The 21,582-nt window shown below is 40.8% G+C and overlaps 1 protein-coding gene across 18 annotated transcripts in view; it reads right to left on the reverse strand.

Moving 5' to 3' along the window:
* Positions 1–21,582, reverse strand: part of TENM3 (teneurin transmembrane protein 3) — a 2,716,013-nt gene that overhangs the window by 278,127 nt on the left and 2,416,304 nt on the right. The window lies entirely within an intron of this gene.

The raw sequence follows: 21,582 nt of genomic DNA on the forward strand, positions 1-21,582 counted from the left end.
GTAACAACTGCACCGTGTTTGAGAAAAGTTTAACAGCAATCATCTTCTGGCTTTCAAACCGATATTACATGCTTAGTAATACACTTCACCCTTAAGTCCTGACATGGGGCTGTTAGGACTCTGTTTACAAAGGGCATTGGGCCAGATGCACTAAGCTTCAAAATTTATAAAATGGAGAGTTATAAACAGCCAGCCAATAAGCTCCTACCTACCATGTCACAGACTGTGCTTGAAAAATGTCAGGTAGGAGCTGATTGGTTGGTTGGTTGGTTGTTTATCACTCTCCATTTAATCACTTTTGAAACTTAGTGCATCTGGCCCTCTATCTGTTAGATATCAAAAAGCTCTATACCCTAGAAGAAATAGGCGATTTCTCTGGCAATAAGGCTTTGTCAGAAATATCAATGGGTCATTGTGGGTGATACAATGCTTAGAGCAGCACATACAACAAAGATGGTTCCTGTATACAGGGGCAGGGAGGCCCAGGGAGCACGCTCACTGGGTGCCAAATTTGAGGGGGCGCAGTAAATAATGCTGTATTCTTTTTTTCTACGATCACCGGGAAACAAAGAAAATGAATGAAAAATATTGTATCTTACAATAAAGAATATTCCTTCAGTGGCATCTAGATTTTGAAATATTTATTTCTATTTTTAAATTTTTTCTTTTGTTCACCAAGCAGAACTGAAAGCTACAGAGAGTGCTGTGTTCCTCTGTTCACGGGTGAGCCAGCTAGCCGGGTCACACATACCCAAGTCCCTTGAGACTGGCCTGTCAATGCAATAAGTTAACTTTTACAGTTCTAGGACCGTATCACTCCTCATGAAGATTTTATGCTAATTTATATCAATATACAGATATAAATCTGGCAATATCATCAACTATTGATTAATACTGCCAATAGTAACAGCCCCAAATGCACAAAATAAGGCTGGACAACGATAGTTCCACTATAGTCATTTTGATGCCAATTGGTTGGTACTTTAGCGCAATCCATGTTATATCTCTCCAAGGCTTAGTAAACACACTCCTTAATTTCCTATAACTAAAACCTATACTCCCTTCACTACAGTCCAGATCCCACCTCTACAGGTACATTATTGTAAAGTATTATGGAATATGCTGAAGCTATATAAGTAACTAGTAATAAAAGTAAAATATTGACAATATAACAATTCTTTATTAATAATAATACTAAGTGTTCATGGGTGATAGTAATAGTATAATGCAGCTCCTTGCCTACCAGGGCCGGCGCTACCCACTCAGCAGCTCCTGCAAAGCAGGGAGGCGCCATGCTGAAAAGGCGATGTCTCCCTCCCTGCTCTGCTAAAACCTGCCTCAGCCCTCACTGTCACTGCCTCCTGCATGCCACCCGCAGCGCATGTCTGACAGCGGGCGGCAGTATGGAGAGGCTGAGCAGCTCCCTGCACTGCACACACACTGTTCTCCTCCTGCGACCTGCCCCCTCTTCCTCATGGACACTTGCGCTGAGGCATGTAGGGCTGTCTGTGAATGCCTGGATGACATGTCATGTCCGGATCCGCCCCCTACCGATTGTCTCCTGTCAGCTGTCAATCAAAAGACGAATAGGCAGAAGCGCCGGCTCCCCTTCCTTCCCTCTTCTCAGTGTGCTGTGCCAGTGCCGTTGCCAGTCCTCAACACTCCGCCCCCTCTATCTTCTCCCCTCTTCTTCCATCTCCTCCTTCTCTCCCCTCCTTTCCCCCTCATTCACGAGTGCTGCACATACTTTTTGTACTGCTTTCTGATCGCCTGCTACATTTTGCGGACACAGCACTGAGATGGTGTATGCACCCGAGATCCTCCATAGGATTGCATGTTTCATACGCTCCCACAATCGGCCTCAGCTTGTTGCAATGGAAAGGGCGCAAAATGTATGGTTTGCAGGAGGGCGCCGGACACCCTAGCACCGGCCCTGTTGCCTACACCCCAATATCACCAAGTTGGCAGATTTAGGGTGACATTCAATCTAGGGACACGACAGTTGGGCTAGCCCGACAGCCGTGACCCTGTCCAATTCTCAGCCGGCTCAACGTGAAATCGGCAGATGGGATTCAATGTCCCACCTGCCGAACGCCGAAATGGGGGCGTTGGGCTGTGGATCATCGAGCTGCAGTCAGGAGCTCGACAAACCACAGACGTTCTCAACACAAAGGCCCCGACTGCTTCTAAGGTCAGGCCCGTTCTGCCGAGATCCATGTTCAATACTGTTGGGGAAGACAGCATTTCCCCCGTCGAGAATAGTTATTATAGTGTGCCAGGTCAGGACTAACCTTCCCGAAATGCTTTCTTCTACTCTATTCTAACTGTAAACCAGCCTTTATCTTGGGGCTCTGCTCTCCTTTCGTAATGGGGTGTGCAGACATAAGGCTGTACGGACTAGTGTGCCAGTATGGCGCCGTATATGGCAGCATAGCCTTGTCATCAACCCTATGGTTAGGCAGTTGGGACTGTATGCATGCAATGACATGAAACTGCTATGATGAGCAGAGAATATACTGTACAGTATATGATGCAGGCATGTAGAACAGATAGAACCATATGCAACAGACAGTCAAGGAGGAACACAATGATGTAAGTGGTTTGCTATAGCCAAATACACATCTGCATCCTATTTTGCTGTATAACATAATACATACAGAAAATAAAAGACATCCATAGAAAAATTGGCAGTTCATTCCTGATTATATCGGTATTTATAACCGCAATTTTCTCATGTGAACCAAACACACATAGCAGAGTTCTTGGTGGGTTTTTTTCTTTAACCTCAAAAAGGGTAATGATTAATATATATTAAAGACTCATCATTTTTCCTCCCTTCATCCATCCATTACTTAGGTTTGTCCCTCTAGTTAAAGAGCCGCATTTGTAAGTCCAGATGTTAATGTTTCACTGGACACCTTTTGTTAAATTAGTTTACCAAATCAAGCATGGACATCTGTCCACTTCATTTCCTAATGGCTTTCAGGTGGTGATCATGTTAATGAGCGTTTGCCTCCCTGGAATCAGGTACCAGCTAGAACTGAAACACCGCAGAAAGGCAAGCACTCTCCGAGCAGCAAGGTCTCAGCTTTAGGAAATTCCTTCTTAACTGCAAATACTGTTGTACCAGAAACTGACATATTCCAATTACTTACAATTTGTCGCAAAGAAATACCTCGAGCAGCGATCAATTTTCTTATTACGCTTTTGTAAATGTGCTGCGTTATGTTGTTGCGAGATGAATGCAGTCTCACACTAAGAGCATAATGAGCAGTGATTTGTTTTACAATTACAGGCCTAATTCACCTCCTGTTCCCCAGCGAAGGCATTTCAAAGAAAAAACATCTTTCTGCTTTCACATTTTCATCACCCCTGACTACAATGCCTGCTGACATGCAAGCAGTGAGTCAGAAATGGGCGAACAACATGAGCCTATCAAAGTCTGCACCTCTCCTGCCTGAAAACAATACATATCCAAGCTTCCCAACACCCCATGTCGAGTATCTCATCCTAGCAGCAATTACAGCCAAGGTCCAGCTGTACAAGCCTGATGGAAATGCTGAGGCCATTTACAGAACTGGGAAGCCCTATTCTGTTCCGCATCCACTTGTGCTTTCTTAACTGTCTGCGCGGCAGGTTGTGCACAAAAGTTGTTCGTATTTCTAGGCTTACAACGTGCAATCAACTGGTGCTGGGATAAAACTTTAAATAAGGCAGACTAAACCCTGCAGTGCCCATCAGCTGATAAAACTCAATCTATATTTGTGCATTTCTCTCTTAACCCTCGTCGTTCTCTTCTAAAACTAAACTCTGGACCCAAAAATACTTTTAGAGTTATCTTTCAAACAATTTGCGATTGGCTGCATTGTGTTTGTGAACTTTGAACTGGTGACAAATACTTTATATATTGTGTGACAGTTATTTTCCCAACTGCTTTAGACAAATCGGGCATTTTTTCTTTTGCAGCTGTGCAGATTTTTTGTAATTACGGTATAGAAAACCTGATTGTTTTCTGCTCTCACCTCTATTGTACGTGTGCTAAAATAAGTGAGATTTCCTTGGCTGGATAACCCATGTTGCATTATTCTGTAAGTAGGCGCCCTGAGATGGGGTGATACTGTATAGAGAGAGAGAGAGAGAGAGATAGAAGCAAGGAAGGTGCATATACCAGTCTTATATGGTAGAAAGAACCTTTCAATCAGGCAGCATGAATTCGAGGTTTTTGAGATCTCCAAGCCATGCTTCATGATTACAATGATCTTTTTATCTACCATATAAGACTGGTGATTGCACCCTTCCATGCTTTGCAAATATATATTTCAGTTGGAACCCATACACCACGGTTCTGTATCGTAGTGCTGTGAGTGTCTGTCTTGCTTATGTGCCTACTGTAATGAAAAAGTCCTGTCAGGTGAGAGGAAAGAAAGAGAAAGGACAACCTAGCGCTGCACACCCCAAGGTGTGACCTCACCTTCTCATGATAGGCCACCTGTCACATCCCAGTATGGGAGGTAAGATCTGTACATTAGCAGGGCTCTCATGCAAGTGAGCATGTTGTACCGTCCCTTAACAAGTGCCACCCCCAGGCACATGTGGGAAATCCACCACTGACAGTATGGTTACAACTAAAGTCAACCTACAAAAGATAGACCAAGATTCTAAATATCTTCTGTATATAATGAATATGCAGCTGACTTTCCACATACGGGCATGCCCTGATAATCCCATTTCTGTAGAATAAGAGTTTCTCATTTCTATAGAAGGGAAAACACCCTGGCATATGCAGTATATTAATGGAAAAACTGCCGTACGATACAGAATATTAGAACTGCAGCACTATACCCATATATTTATTCAGAAATGAATTTGTTTTTCTGTCAGCAAAAATAGCATTGTACATACTACTACACAGTGACGAGAAAAGTAAGCACTTCAAATGGGGAAAAAAAGAAAATAAAACTATAGTCACCCAGTGACTAATAAGAGCCACAGCCTGCTAACACTCGTGTTGTGCTAGGATATTAAACATCTACTGCAGCAACATGATGTCTTGATTGTTGAGATTCTGATGCCAAGTTCTCCAACCCACAGAATGTAAGTAATGTGGTTCAAACATCATTGTCTGCTCCAACTAGGAGATAGCCACAATCCACTGATCTTCCACTTCATTGTTTCTTGCTGAGTTCATGGCTCCGCTGAGTGATTAAACCCAAGTTTCCGGATGCTTGGATTTCCTTCTTATGATACTCAAAAGAAATACGTATAGAATTGAATTGTGCTTGTTTTCCGGCTCTGTGCATTTTGGGGGTACTTTCACATAGTCAATAAACAGAAAATACAAGTTGTCTAAATAAAGGGGAAGAGATAAAACATTTTCAAAACTGCATGTGGGGCTTGATGCAGGTGCTGATGGATTAGCAGAATAAAGATGTGGAAGGTACAGAATAATGTGTTTGGTCAGTCTATGGAATTTTTTGGCTAGAGATAGGGGCTGATTTCTGCTTATTCTTAGTTCAGTAAGAGATTATAACCTATTTTGCACTACTAACTGTTATCCACATACACCTCTATGGGGACAGGATTCAATTGCCTGCTCCCGAAAGAGCTGCGGGGCCCTGCTAAAGGCGGAAGGCTTGCCCACCCTTCTGGAGGTGCAGGAGGGGAATACCAGCCATTCCGGTAGGGTAGGTAAGTATGGTGCACGCTATGTGATACCAGACCGGAGCTGTCCTATCTCCTACTACACATGTTAGCAGGGATCCTGGAATAGAACCAATTGACTATGCAGCAGCAGCAGCTGTGTGTGAACCACAGAGTTCCATTGGAAGAGCAGCAATCCTGCTTTGAACCACATGGGTGTGGCTGTATATGCAGGTGCCTCTCAGGGGCTTGTATCCATTGCCTTGGGGAGTTACACCCCTGCATCCCTGGTTCAGGTGTAGTAGGCCTTTTAAGAATGTTAACGTTGTGTAATGTCCAAACTTGTCACAACATCATAACAACTGGCAAATGCAAACAATAAGAAATGTATTTGACATGATGATATCACCGTAACATGACAAAAGTGAAAACGTGGGTGTTAAATAATAGGTCAGCCATAAAGCTGCTGACAGTTTAAGAAAAAGAACAAAACACAACGATCAATATCTGTTCTGGCTGGGAAAGCTGCATTAACATCAAAATGTTGCTTTCCCTGTGTAGAACTTGTCACTGCTTCTAACATATAGGAGCTGTCGCAGTGTGACAGTAATTTTAGTATGGAATGTTTGACATCAATTTCCTGAATTCTAATGAATGTTGAGATAATTAGAAATCGATAAAGTGGAACCAATGTGGAACTAATGTGCTGTCAGGCTGATTCCTGTGCCAGAGACTTATCATGTAACGGAATTCTTTCTGTATTGTCATCATACTAAATATTGGTCAAGGCATGATAAAATATTGTTTAATCTCATCTGGGTTATTTAACATGGTTCATTTTTTGGGTTAGGGCTAATTTTAGGATTTATTTGTAAAATTTCTACAGTTACTTTCTTCTTAATTATCCAGCATCCATTTATAACTGAATATTAAAAAAACTAATTAAAAGCTTGTCCGACTGATGGCTTCTGCTATATACTTTCACTTTGAGCTGTGACTGTTTTTTTAGCCCACAAACTCTCAAACCGCTATCTGCTCCTACCTTCAATCTCTTTAATCACAGATCCCTCTCTCCGTGTCCGGCAAGTTTGAAATAGATCAGTGACTACAAATATTGTTTACCACTTTCACCCACGGGGGGCTGGGAGGGGAACCCGATTTTTGGGATTCTCCCGGCCATTCTGGTAGGGTAGGTAAGCATGGTGCAGGCTAAGTTACACCAGACAGGAGCTGTCCTATCCCCTACTGCGCATGTTAGCAGGGCTCATGGGATAGAACCAATTGACTATGCAGCAGCAGAAGCTGTGGGTGCGCCAAAGAGTTCCATTGGAAGAGCAGTGACCCTGCTGTGAACCACGTCCAGGACCACATCTGAGATTCGAACACTGGTCTGTCCCGGGAGTGGCCCAGCATTTGCAAGCTGAAGCTCCCCTCAGCGACCTGGCAATCACCTTGGTTGCTGATGTCACATGGGGGCGGGCAGAATGGCAGCATGTCATCAAGAGGGGGCAGGGGAGGAGGCAGCATTTCGTGCTGATGCTGCCTCCTCCATATAGTAAAATTTGTGTTGTGTCAAAAGACACCTATCCTTCTAGCGCTATAGCAAAATACAGAATTTTAGTATGTAAAGATATTTGGATAATTAAACATATATATATATATATATATATATATATATATATATATATATATATATGTATATATATATATATAGAAAAGGGGTCCCCAATCTGCACTCAATGTATTAAGAGCAGCACCTCTGAAGGGTCCTCTGTTAGATAGAACCCTTACAAATATGAAACAAAGAAAGGAGTGTTTCAGAGGGCGCTAGAGTAATACAGGCAGCTGTGTTATAAATGAAAATTTAATACATAAAAGTATTAAAAACATAAAAAATTGCCCTTCAGGCACAGATATGCATGCACAGTTTACAAGTATTTCGTTGTGGTATTGTCAATACAACATCCTTTTTAGCATTGTTATGGTATACATCATTCGGTCAAAGCAGAAAGCCCAACACGTTTCGTCATAGCCATGACTTTATCAGGGGCGTTTTAAAAAAAAAACAACGATTTTTTAACTGTAAATCATAATATAGAATTGTATATGTATATATATATATAGAAAAGGGGTCCCCAATCTGCACTCAATGTATTAAGAGCAGCACCTCTGAAGGGTCCTCTGTTAGATAGAACCCGTACAAATATGAAACAAAGAAAGGAGTGTTTCAGAGGGCGCTAGAGTAATACAGGCAGCTGTGTTATAAATGAAAATTTAATACATAAAAGTATTAAAAACATAAAAAATTGCCCTTCAGGCACAGATATGCATGCACAGTTTACAAGTATTTCGTTGTGGTATTGTCAATACAACATCCTTTTTAGCATTGTTATGGTATACATCATTCGGTCAAAGCAGAAAGCCCAACACGTTTCGTCATAGCCATGACTTTATCAGGGGCGTTTTAAAAAAAAACAACGATTTTTTAACTGTAAATCATAATATAGAATTGTAAATAAAAGCATATTGATGAATAATAACAGCATAGTATTATAAAATCAGACAGAGCATATGACATGGATACAAACAGGTCAAGGAGGGAGGAGGGGAAAAAACGAGTATTCGTGGAAAAAAAGGTGACCTTATTGAATATAGGTGATTTAAGTATTCCCAGATGCAGTGCTCTTTTGCTGTCATTTTTTTTCTCCTCCCTATAGTGTAAACTATACTCAAACAGGTTTACCTGTTTATACTTCTCAGCAACCAGGTTCCTCCCTGGCTAAAACCCTTCTTGTAACCCTAGTCAGAATGCTGGGTTACTGGACCTGAGTTTTTCCTTTTGGCACTTTCACAACGCACAGAGACCCGGTCAACCTGGCAACAACCTGGGTCGGACCCTGGTTATTTGTGCGATGTGAAAGGGCTATCAAAGTACCATCCAATAAGCTCCTAACTACCATGTTACAGGCTATGAGCCAAATGCATTAAGCCTTAACAAATGATACAGTAGAGAGTGATAAAGTACCAGCCAATCTGCTCCTACCACCTTCAGTGGTCGACCCAATGACAGGAGCCGATTGGTTGGTAGTTTATCTCTCTCCAATTTATCACTCTCAAGGTCTTAGTACATCTGCCCATGAGCCTATTGCGCTTCACTGCATAAATGAGAACATCCCAAGATTTGTCCGTTTAGTTAAATCTCCTCTACTGTAGTTCTGCATTGTTACAATGTTATATGAATAATAATAATGGTATCAAATGACTTTTTAGAGAAAACTTTGCAATATTATTGGATGCTTTGAGATGATCAGTAAACAGTAACACTGTATAAATGGGACTAAGTAGATAGGGGTTAGCTAACACAGTGTAAAAGCTTTCTGAACAGTGTTCGATTTCTCCTTTACAGATCAATACGAACTCGTCCAGTGTCCACTGCTGGAGAGAAAACCTTCAACAAGCAGTAACACAATTACTTCAGTCTAGTGTACTGTGGGATATGCTGTAATTCTTCATACTTATTCAAATGATCACAATCATTCTCTCAATTATGTCACTGCATTCCTCTCTGCATAGTCAAGTATGTAATGCAATAAGCCTATGCCTGAACAGTCTGTTTGCCCCACAGCAAGTTTGAAGGAAAATTCTTTCTTTAAAGGACTTGTCTCTTTGAAATGCACAAACTGGCAAGAAGCCAAGGGGAGCTGGTGCTTAAGCAACCAAGACTGAGCAGTGACTGTGTGCATTTCAATCTCAGCCAACCGCAGTAAATGTTATTGGAGTTTTTGTGCTGTAAAATTGCTGCTTTCATGCCCAGTGCATCTGACAATAGGAATCCTGGGTCTAGCGAGAGCAGGAGAGAGTCTGATGTGTCTTCTAGCGACTTTGCTGCATCCTTTCGAAATTACCATTGCTACTTCAGTGTGCTCCTAATGGCTTGGTGACAGCATGAGTCATGTCACTGATGCATCCAGACAAAGATACTCAGCAAATGCAAAAAGGGAAAAGCCAGACCAATAATGCTGGCTGGAAATCATGTATGGGCTTCTGTTTATAGGCAATAGCTTCCCACTTCTCTTAGAAAATACCCCGGCTTCCTGCTGAGCAATCATAAAACATTATTGAACACACAAGACTGAGATTCAGCAGACCACATCTGAAATCCAGCAAGAGATAAAATGGTTGTACAACATTAATGAAATGGTAAACATTACAGACAGCCGTGTAGGGAGCAGCGGACGGGAGGGAGAAGAAGACCTCTAACTTTAATGCAATGTCAATAATTTATAGGTATCTGCTCGCCGTCCGATACCTTTGAAGCAGAGTACTTTGTTAGAATTGGTTAAAGTTCTATGGACTGTACAGTATATTCTACGTGCGGAGCTGATTTCACACCGTATACCTATCTAAACTTTTCTAAAATGAGTGACTAAAGATAAATAAAGGGGAAAAACAAACCAAATGTGCCTCATCTAAAACACATAATTATTTATTACCAGTTATTTATATAGCGCACACATACTGTATTCCGCAGCGCTTTCCAGAGAATATATGAACATTCACATCAGTCCCTGGCACAGTGGAGCTTACAATCTATATTCCCTACCACATGTATACGCACACACAGACATTATAGGGTTAATTTGTTGGGAGCCAATTAACCTATCAGTATATTTTTGGATCGTCGAAGGGAACCAGAGTACCCAAAGGAAACCCATGCAAGCACTGGTTTTGGCTTATTGTCCCATTTTAATTTAGGATTTGGATTACTTTAACACTTTAATACAACAAACCCTAATTTGGATTTTTTTTTTGGTTCTTTCTGTATTATTAATATCATTAGCATTTATTTCCAGTCTTTTCCTATAAACTAAAATACATGCCACTTTATACAGAGATCTGGGGCTTTCATACTGTTCATTGAAAGAATGCCTGCATATAAAAAAAAAAATTAAGCAACACCAGCTTCTGGAACACATTTGACATTTCACCGTGGATTAATGAATTCAGTCACTAACAGTTATTAAACTGGAACTGGCGTACTTATGGGTGAAATGCCACAGCTGTGTTAAATATTGATTTCCAGCTGCAGATAACCTGTGGTAGGAGCAAAATATATATTTAGAAAATATGACACAGCAATGTGCAAGTATGCTATAAAGGGCCACATTAACATTCCATTTTTTATTTTGAAAAGACAGTGATTTTTAATGAATTTTATAGCATATAAAAATATCGTAAGTGTACATATATATATATATATATATATATATATACATTTTTATAATAAACGGTTATTAACAACTAATGGTTTTGTTTGGTTTTGTGAAACAAGCAGTAAGTCCACAGGTTTAACTCAGAAAAATATAATTTTATGGACATACCAGTCTAGTTACACTTTAAGAAAGTACTAACTCTTCTACAAAAGGGTAGCCGGTTATGAATGCTCTTGACCAAGTTGCGTAGTGTTTCCATTCTTGGAAGTGTTACACTACAGTACAGTACAGTACAGTACAGTACAGAATACATTTAATAAATGGGTACTTGTGTATTATAGCGGCGCCCCCGATTTCCATCGCGCAATGTTTTAATCGCGTCGCATCGCATGCCATGCACCCGATGGCATGCGATGCGATGCGACGCGATTTTTGGCCCCTATACGATGAAAGATTGTATAAGCACCCTAAAGGGTGCTTTTAAGCACCATAATGGGTGCTTACAATGTTAAATGCACCCCCACGCCACCCCCCCACTATAAACGTGAACCCGAAGCGTGGCGAGCGCAGCAAGCCCATGAGGGGCGGCGGTACGCGTCCTCCGACCTTTTCATACCCCCACTATCCACGTCGGCGTGGAGATGAGAATAGAAAGTGTGGCGAGCGCAGCGAGCCCGAAGCGTGGCGAGCGCAGCATTTAATGCATTTAACATTGTAAGCACCCATTAGGGTGCTTATACAATGTTTAATCGCATCGCATTGTATGGCATTGTATGCCATATACAATGTCATACAATTTAAAAATTGTATGGCATTGTACAATATCGCGCAATATCGCGTCGCATCGCATACCATCGTATGCCTTATGGTATGCGATGCGATGGGCGCCGCCAAAATACACAAGTACCAATAAATGTCTTGGTGATGTAACAATAAATTGTAATATTTAAAACAGATTTAAGTCTGCAGTACAACCTGGTTAAAAATAGTAGTGCAGAACATACTTCACCCCCTCTGCTCTTAACAGTCCTGCCTACAAACCTCGGGGGAGTGTGTATGTGAAGGGTCCAATCACATTGAGACTTTTGATTAGTCTTCCTGCTCATACAACCCATGTGCTGCCATTTTTGTTATGATAACCAAATTACTTTTTGCAGATTTTGTATAACAAAGCAGAGCTTGGGAATATAGGCAAATAGCTATATCTAACAGCTTACAGTGACTGTCACACTGACATCAGCACCTGAAGAAACAATAACACAAACCAATTCTATTTATTATTTTTATAAGTCCAAATAAGAAACTTCTTTGTAAAGTCGTTCCAGACCCTAAAGTCAAAGAGAAGGATATGAATTGCCATGTCATTATGGCTGATTGCACTAACAACCTAGCCAAGTACCAAAACATTAAATACTGATCCTTGTTCTCCTAGAACAAATCTATCATACCCCCACCCACTCACGAATATAATCTGATAAAGATGTTTCCCATTCTCCTTAGTCTTCATGGATAAGCAACTACAACTCTTCATAAGATATTCCAGAAAACCTAAAGAATTTTATGAATACAATACTGTATGTCTGTAACTGGCTTATGCCCCCACACATCAGACCAACTTTCCTCCAACTAGTTGGTTGGTTGGACTGAAAATCCGGTACAAATGCCAATAAGCAATTACCTTACAAACTCATGAGAATGGACAAAATCATTCAGTGAAATTGTTTAAATCACATAGGTCCAACTACAGTACATTGTCTGAGTGACAGTTGTTGTCCATTTTCAGATTTGGGAAACAAATGACTTCATTACAAATTACATTTGCTTCTATCAAGTACCAGGTTTTTATTCCATCCAACCAACTAGTTGGATGGTTGGAGAAAAGTTGGTGTGATGTGTTGCCAGCATAACTGATCCTTGTGCTTCCACCCTCCCAATTGCTTTCAGACCCACTTGCCTCTGTTGCAAAGGGGTAACTGGGGCCTCCGTAGTACCCGGAAGATGATTACCTAACAGTGGAAGAAAGCCAATGTACTCATTTACAGGACACTTGATTAGTGATGATCTGATTCAACTTTAGGTCATTTACCCTACCATTTTATGCTAGTTCTGATATCATTAAAAAAGCTAAAAAACTAATATAATGTAAAAAAAAAAAAAGTATCACCTTTGACTATTGCCACCATTGACGTACTTATTTTGCACTGCCAATGCAGGTGATTCTTAGTTATTTGAGTTTTTTTTTTATTTATTTACGCAGGACTGTCCACTCTCCATGCTGAAATGCCAACTTGTATCTCTTAATGTACCAAACACGGCAGACACAAGAAGTAGACACTGAGATCTGAACGAGGGTCTCCAGCGACCTTAACCTCTGAGCTGTTGTTTTATGGTTTTGTTTCTTATACTGCTCATATATCTCAACCCTCCTCCAGACACCAATTACCAGTAGGGCATGTTGTCTTGAGGTTGATTGAGGAATGAATATATCTGTGTTGTATCTGTGTCCCATATCAAGTTTTCTACACATAAACCTAAAGCTAGATTCATAGCACAATGGACTGTGAAAAAATGCTAGAAAATTTAATATTTTCTTTTTTAGTACAATAATATACTGTATATAATTAACAGGGCACACAACAGTTAATCACATGGGGATAATGAAACCACATTTACATTGATGGCGACCAACTCATTTCCGGTGTGTTTTTGCCTCCTACAACTGCATCATTGTTTTAATAAACCCTCTCCTGCCATCACAAATAGAAGTCAGTGGAAAATTACTTTTATTTGCGTGTGGCTGGCTGAAGACGGGGAAAGCATCTGATGTCCTGTGACGTCAGCCGCCTGCCCCCAGAAAGCATCAGCCTGCCCGTGTACCCATGGGAATGCCCAGCCCCGTCCCCGCTGCCATCTACCACAATGTTTGCGAATGGCCCTGCGACTATGCAAGTTGCTAAAGCCATTTACAAAGGGGAGCTGCACATGCGCATAATAGACCGTGTGCATTCCCCAAAACATTGGGAATTCAGACAGCAGCCAATGATCGAACATTATGCATGCGTACCTGTGGTATGCATGCGCGTACCTGTGGTATGCATGCGCGATGCCTGCTGGTGAAGAAAGCTTGCTACTTTTCCTTTGCTAGCAGTTCCTATGGTGATGACGGGAAGTCGGCAACCGACCTTTTATTGTGAGTGCTAAGAAAACCGCGGGCATGCCAGAAAAAAACGCTAGGTTTTCCTAGGAAACTTTTATTGGCGGTTGTCTGACATCAGCTCCAGGCCGGATATGCCTGTATTTATCGCAGCCGCCGAGTAAGGCTCTGACTATGCAGAGATTGCGATGATTGGTGCCCGGTGGAAAAACCATATGTACTTGTGTACAATCACGGCTCCCATCGCATGCCATCGCATGCCATATGTAGTGGCATGCGATGCGATTTTACCGTGTTTTTATGCATTTTTGGTAAAAAATCGCATGCGATCGCATCACATGCGATCTGATGTGATGCGATGTAATTTTTCACTGAAATTATGGACATGAGTTGAAATCATGTAAAATGCACCCCAAATGTCATTTTTCACACTGTACCACCCCCACTATCAACGCCAACCAGAAGCGTGGCGAGCGCAGCGAGCCCGCGAGGGGCGGCGGTACGCGTCCTACGACCTTTTCATACCCCCACTATCCACGTCGGCGTGGAGTTGAGAATAGAAAGTGTGGCGAGCGCAACGAGCCACCGAGCCCGAAGCGTGGTGAGCGCAGCGAGCCCCGCGAGGGGACGCGGATACCTTCACAGGTATCCGTGTCCCCTCGTGGGCTTCACAGGTATCCGTGTCCCCTCGCCACGCTTCGGGCTCGGTGGCTCACTGCGCTCGCCACACTTTCTATTGTCAACTCCACGCCGACGTGGATAGTGGGGGTATGAAAAGGTCGTAGGACGCGTACCGCCGCCCCTCGCGGGCTTGCTCCGCTCGCCACGCTTCGGGTTGGCGTTGATAGTGGGGGTGGTACAGTGTGAAGAATGACATTTAGGGTGCATTTTACATGATTTCAACTCATGTCCATAATTTCAGTGAAAAATGACATCGCATCACATCAGATCGCATGCAAGGATTGTGGACATTTCCGTTGGCCGCAAATTCTACGCTAGCCATACAAATCCATTCACACAGCAAGCACATTAATTAGCAAGACGGGATTTCACTACAGTGGGGAGGAGTCTACCTGATGGCTGGACAATGCTAATTCGCTCAGCAGCAATCAGTTCTTAATTACCCTCAACGAATGCAGCATTTGGAGGGTAGGGACCCAATAAAATGGTTTCTGAAGCCCTCTTGAAAACCACAGCTGCCAGACACAGCTGATGTACCAGTGTTTATATACATTAGGAACAAAGTAATCAAAAGGCTAACCACAAAAAAATGGTTAAAATGGCTAATTAGCATCTATGAAACAGATAGCAGATACTAGCCAAACTAGACAAGTTCAGACAAATGCACACTGCAGAAAGACAGTGGGTTACTGTTAGGTCAGTAGCCAAAATATAGCAGCAAACAATACAACAATAAAATGTACCCAAAAGCAGAAACACGTTTTCAAATAATAAAGAACTATATAAAACACAGATGTTTTTTCCCCTTATATTCCTATAAATAATCTATAATGGATTTGCATACTCTGTACCGTATGTTTTTCCCATAGCATGTATATACATCAGCTCAATAAAACAAAACAATCACTGCTAAGACAATATATGAATATATCATTGTAGAACTTGCACAGTAAGGTCAGAATTTACAGCAGTGTGTGGAATATTTGGCACAGTGTCTTCGGGTCCATACTAATTATAAAGTATTACAACTTTAATTAGAACTTTAGGGGCCAAAGATGCCTTTAAGTCTGTGGATATACTCTACATAATATTCCTGCTATGAGAAATATAATGAATACAATTTCAGGCATTTTCAATTCTATAGAAAAAGAAATGTATCATTACATTGGTGGTACTCTGTAAACTTTATATTCATAAGCTCCGGAGAGCTAACCTTCTCCCTTCATGAGATCTGAAAGGATTTCTAAACCTGACTATGCGGATATATATTCAGTGCAGCATTTTATGCAATATGCTGTGCTGCAGTGCATGCCAAATAACTGCTGTGCCTACAACGGGACATGCCGGATTTAAAGGATAATCATTTTCCTTTTGTTCTATAAACTTCCACCTGTGTAACTTAATGTTTGTGAAGATATTTCAGCAGATGCCTAAAAGTTGTCTCAGACGCATTATTCGGCTATGTGAAAGTCTCCCCGAATTCCATAAACAAAGATTAGCTTGAACAATGCAATTTATGAATTTAGATATATTTGTTCATAAGAAAGGTCGTTTCTACAATCGTAACACTTCAACAATTTATAATGTAATGCCATCAAGATCTATTAACACTATTGAGCAGCAGAATTCTTTTTTTTTTTTATTATTATTTTTTTTGGGGAGGGGGCTAATTGGGCAATGGTTCATTCAAACCCATGGCAAGAGAACTGTTGGAAAACATGATACGGGGGATGCATAATATTTATTATTGATCACAACTGACTTAGGGCAGTGCAAGCCAACATGTCTCCGCCCATTACGCTACTACAAGAGCGGTACTTGTGTATTATCTGGGCGCCCATCGCATCGCATCACATACCACTAATTAAGGGATGCGATGGGATGCGATGGGACCCGATTTACGGACGCACAGACCGGCACTGTGCGATAAAATATCGCGCTCGCCACGCTTCGGGTGGGCGTTGATAGTGGGGGTATCGTTAAGAATGGGGGTGCATTTAACATAGTAATCACCCATCAGGATGCCTGTACAATTTAACATCGGGTCCAATTTGGTCGCATCGCATGCAATCGGATCGCATGCGATGCGACCAAAACTATGTTGTACGATGGAAATTTTGGGCGCCCAGATAATACACAAGTACCACAAGAGCTATAATTGCTATTGCCAATTTCTCATAAGCAATGTAGTGTTACATGGATTCGGTATGAAATCCCGACAGTCAAAATCCCAACAGGGTAAAAATCCCGAATGGGTCAAAATACCTACATGGACAAAATTCCGACATTTAAAATCCCGACGGTCAAAATCCCGACAGGGTCAAAATCCCGACATGTAGAATGTACAGGTGAAACAGTCTACATGCCTTTCGGTCGACAGGTGCGAGGTCGACATGGTTTTTTTCACTGTTTTTTTTTACCCAAATGTCGACACAGTCGACATGGACACAGTTGCAAGTGAACCGCAGCACCTCGCATCGCTCGCGATGCTTCAGGCACACTATTTTATTCTCCAACCACGCCGTAGTGGATGGTAGGGCATGAAATACCGCCTGTCGGCACATGTCGGTTAAAAAAACAGTGAAAAAACCCATGTTGGCCTCGCACCTGTCGACCGGAAGGCATGTAGACTGTTTCACCTGTACATTCTATATGTCGGGATTTTGACCCTGTCGGGATTTTAAATGTCGGGATTTTGACCCAGTCGGGATTTTGTCCATGTCGGGATTTTGTCGTTGTCGGTATTTTGACCCATTCGGGATTTCGACCCTGTTGGGATTTTGACTGCATCCCTGTTACATGTATGCAGAGTTTTAATACTGTATATCAGTGCTGTAATGTTATGTTAAGTATGTTTTAGTTCCTTTATGTACACACACAATCACACATATATATATATATATATATATATATATATATATATATATATATATATATATATAGAAGGTGTGGTTCAGAGTGCGCTACCAAGAATTAATCCACAATTGTAAAAAGCAACATAATTTAATAACAGAGTGCCCCAATGGGCAGCATATAGTACATAAAAGCGTTTTAATTACAGCATATATTTGTCAATTTCTCAGGTTCATGTTACTCCAGTGATGAAACAAAGGCCCAACGCGTTTCGTCAGAAAGGTGACTTCATCAGGGGCTTACAAGCAAAGTTTTTTTTGACAATCGAATGACACTGTAAATTCAATATAAACAGTCATAAATCAAAATCATATCTACATTTTAATTAAAAACAACATTTAAGCTGATGAAAAAATGGGATGAGGAGAAGAGGATGGAAAGAGAGAATAATAGTGAAAATTTACAAGACATGATTAATATTATGAGAGCTTCAAGAAAGATGATGTTTCTATTTTGATCCGCAGATCTGTGGTATTACGATTCATAAATACATCTTGTGAAATTACAATACATAAACGAATAGTGAGCATATAATTTGTGAACATTAAATTATGATGAGCACACTGATTTCCATTCAGCTTTTGGATTCCAGTGAATGCACATCCGGTATTCCTGACATATGTAAGTGCTGTTTCTTATTTTTGAGTCTTAAATCACTGTCACATACAAATTATATGATTGTATTGAAAGCTATCTCCTCCGGCTTATTTTATAGATGAGCATTTGCTTTTGGGGCAGACATTAACCCCCACTTATCAAGTTTAGAAAATTGATTGGTGTCCGATTATCACTATCAGCCCAAAAAAAAAGCTTTTGGCTGTTTTTGTAAGTAGAAAAAATTATTTTTCTCATTATGGAGACTTAGTTTTCTCTGAATATAGGAGTTCTAAATTGGTTATCATACATTCTTTTTCTCCAGATACCATATATACTCGAGTATAAGCCTACTTTTTCAGAACATTTTTTATGCTGAAAAAGCCCCCCTCGGGTTATACTCGAGTGAGGGTCCCACTTGAGTCAATAAGTTTTCCCAGTTTTTTTGTTGTAAAAATTAGGTGCCTCGGCTTATATTCGGGTCGACTTATACTCGAGTATATACGGTATATGGTTTTTATGCATTACCGTTTATGAATCACTGACGCCATCTTGACAGTGTGTATGAAATTATTGTTTTATACGAAGGTATATATATATATATTTTAATATAAAAAAATTCTATTTTTTCTGGTGGGGTTCTCACTCACTATATGCTATTCACGAGGACCACAATCATTTGTTTGGAATTGTCTCCGTCCTAAAATATAAAGGCTGACAATTTATGAAATTCACTGTAATTGCATCAATTAAAGTTTCATCATAACCTAATGTTCACAAATTATATGCTCACTATTCGTTTATGTATTGTAATTTCACAAGATGTATTTATGAATCGTAATATCACAGATCTCCGGCCTGAAATAGAAACATCTTTCTTGAAGCTCTCATAATATTAATCATGTCTTATAAATTTTCACTATTATTCTCTCTTTCCATCCTCTTCTCCTCATCCCATTTTTTCATCAGCTTAAATGTTGTTTTTAATTAAAATGTAGATATGATTTTGATTTATGACTGTTTATATTGAATTTACAGTGTCATTCGATTGTCAAAAAAACTTTGCTTGTAAGCCCCTGATGAAGTCACCTTTCTGACGAAACACGTTGGGCCTTTGTTTCATTACTGGAGTAACATGAACCTGAGAAATTGACAAATATATGCTGTAATCAAAACGCTTTTATGTACTATATGCTGCCCATTGGGGCACTCTGTTATTAAATTATATTGCTTTTTACAATTGTGGATTAATTCTTGGTAGCGCACTCTGAACCACACCTTCCTTATCTCTAAACCAAATTCGGGTCCTGTCTAACAGGGGACCTTCAGAGGTGCCGCAACCTAATTGGTGTGCGCGGTTGGGGTTCCCTTTATTTTTCTTTATTTATAAATATATATATATATATCGGTGCTGTAGTGTTACATATATACAGTAATATTATCTCAGACTGTACATCAGTTGTGTAGTGTTACGTATATGTAATGTTCCTATAATGAATCAGTGATGTAACGTTACATGTATGTAATCTTCCATTCTGTATATGAGTGCTGTAGTGTTGCAGTTAAGTTATGTTAAGCTTTCATACACTTTGTAAGTGCTGTAGTGCTACTTTTATATAATGATTCTAAACTATGTGGCATGTAGAGTTATATGCGATGTGGCGGCAGACAGGCGTAGGAACGCTCATATGGGTAACATATTGCAACTATGAAATTGCCAATTACATCATGTACACGCACATAGTTCCTTCCCTGCAATTATCCCTGATATGTGCAGCTGCGCATCCTGTGCAATGACTATGCATACACAATCACATACATGAATATATAAATGACCACTTTAAAATGACGCTTGCATTGTAACTTGTATGCCATTCTGACCATAAAGTAAACCCCTTTAACATAAACAGAACATTTTCTTCTTGGTGATAATGGACAGTAAACTATCACCGTCCCCGTTGAATATCACATTAGCCAGCTAGCCTCATTCACCATGCACACAGGACCAGCACCTTTATGAAGGCTAAGCTCCAATACAGCTTTTTTCTAGTGTTCTGGCTTTACACCAATGTGTTTCCTTTCCCTGAGCCAGAGAAGATGAGCACCTCCATAACACGTGCTACCACAACTGATCCCCATGTCTCTGCGTGCCAGTTTTCATATGGGAAGGGGAGAGAGGCTTGTAATTTGAGTGACCCTAGTAGATTGATTCATATACTTTGCTAACAGTATAAGGATAGGATAAAATGTCCCTTCCAGTACAGATTGTCTGTTTTAATAAATATTAAATGTTGTGAACATATACATTTTTTATTATTAAACCATAAACAATGTTTTCATCATAGCAAATTGTTTCTTTCTATTTCTTTTGTTTATAGTTCCCCAATTCCCTATATATAGCTAATTAGTCCAGATGTTATATATTCTAAACACCTATATGTATAAGAATATATCATTGTAAATATGTTATATTATAATGAGATGAAGAAAAATCTGAGGGAATCAATTGCTGCAAATCCCTTATATGTAGCAGATGCTACACCTCAAACAGAGTGCTACACCTCACTCAAGTGTTTGCTGCCCCATAGGGTATCGGGCCCTTCTGAGCATTTGGACGGCCAAGCGAAGGGTGTGAGAAGGGGTTAAAACGTTGCAGTAACAATTCACACACTTGGTTCAGAATAGAATTGAAAAGTGTTTAATATTAGTTGTGTGTAGTACATTTACACTGTTCTTAGCATTGCTGCCTTGCAGTGCTGAAACCATAGGATTGATAAAAGCCAAGGCCCTATATGTGTGGAGTTTATGTGTTCTTCTTTTTGCACCAATTGCCTCCAAAACGTACATCGTCTACAGAGGACAGGTAAAATGGCTGCCTACAACAACCAATTTGGTACTTGTTTCCTAGCACGGCGCCCCCGATTTTTATTGTATTACATCTTATACAATTGCATGCATCGCATGCAATATAGCGGCATGCGATGCAATCCGATTTTTAATTGTGCAAGCACCCTGATGGGTGCTTTTAATGTTAAATGCACCCCCATTGGCAACGCCACCCCCACTATCAACGCCAACCCGAAGCATGGCGAGCTCAGCAAGCCCGCGAGGGGCGGCGGTACGCGTCCTCCAACCTTTTCATACCCCCACTATCCACATCGGCGTGGAGCTGATTTTAGATAGTGTGGCGAGCGCAGCGAGCCACCAAGCCCGAAGCGTGGCGAGTGCAGCGAGCCCCATGAAGGGACACGGATTACTTTACATGTATTGCGCGTTCGCTCATCACGCTTCGGGCTCGTATTCCACATCCCCTCATGGGACTCGCTGCGCTCGCCATGCTTCGGGCTCGTATTCCACATCCCCTCATGGGACTCACTGCGCTCGCCA

This window comes from Crinia signifera, chromosome 1, assembly GCF_055691185.1.
Source record: "Crinia signifera chromosome 1, ASM5569118v1, whole genome shotgun sequence".
NCBI lineage: Eukaryota > Metazoa > Chordata > Amphibia > Anura > Myobatrachidae > Crinia > Crinia signifera.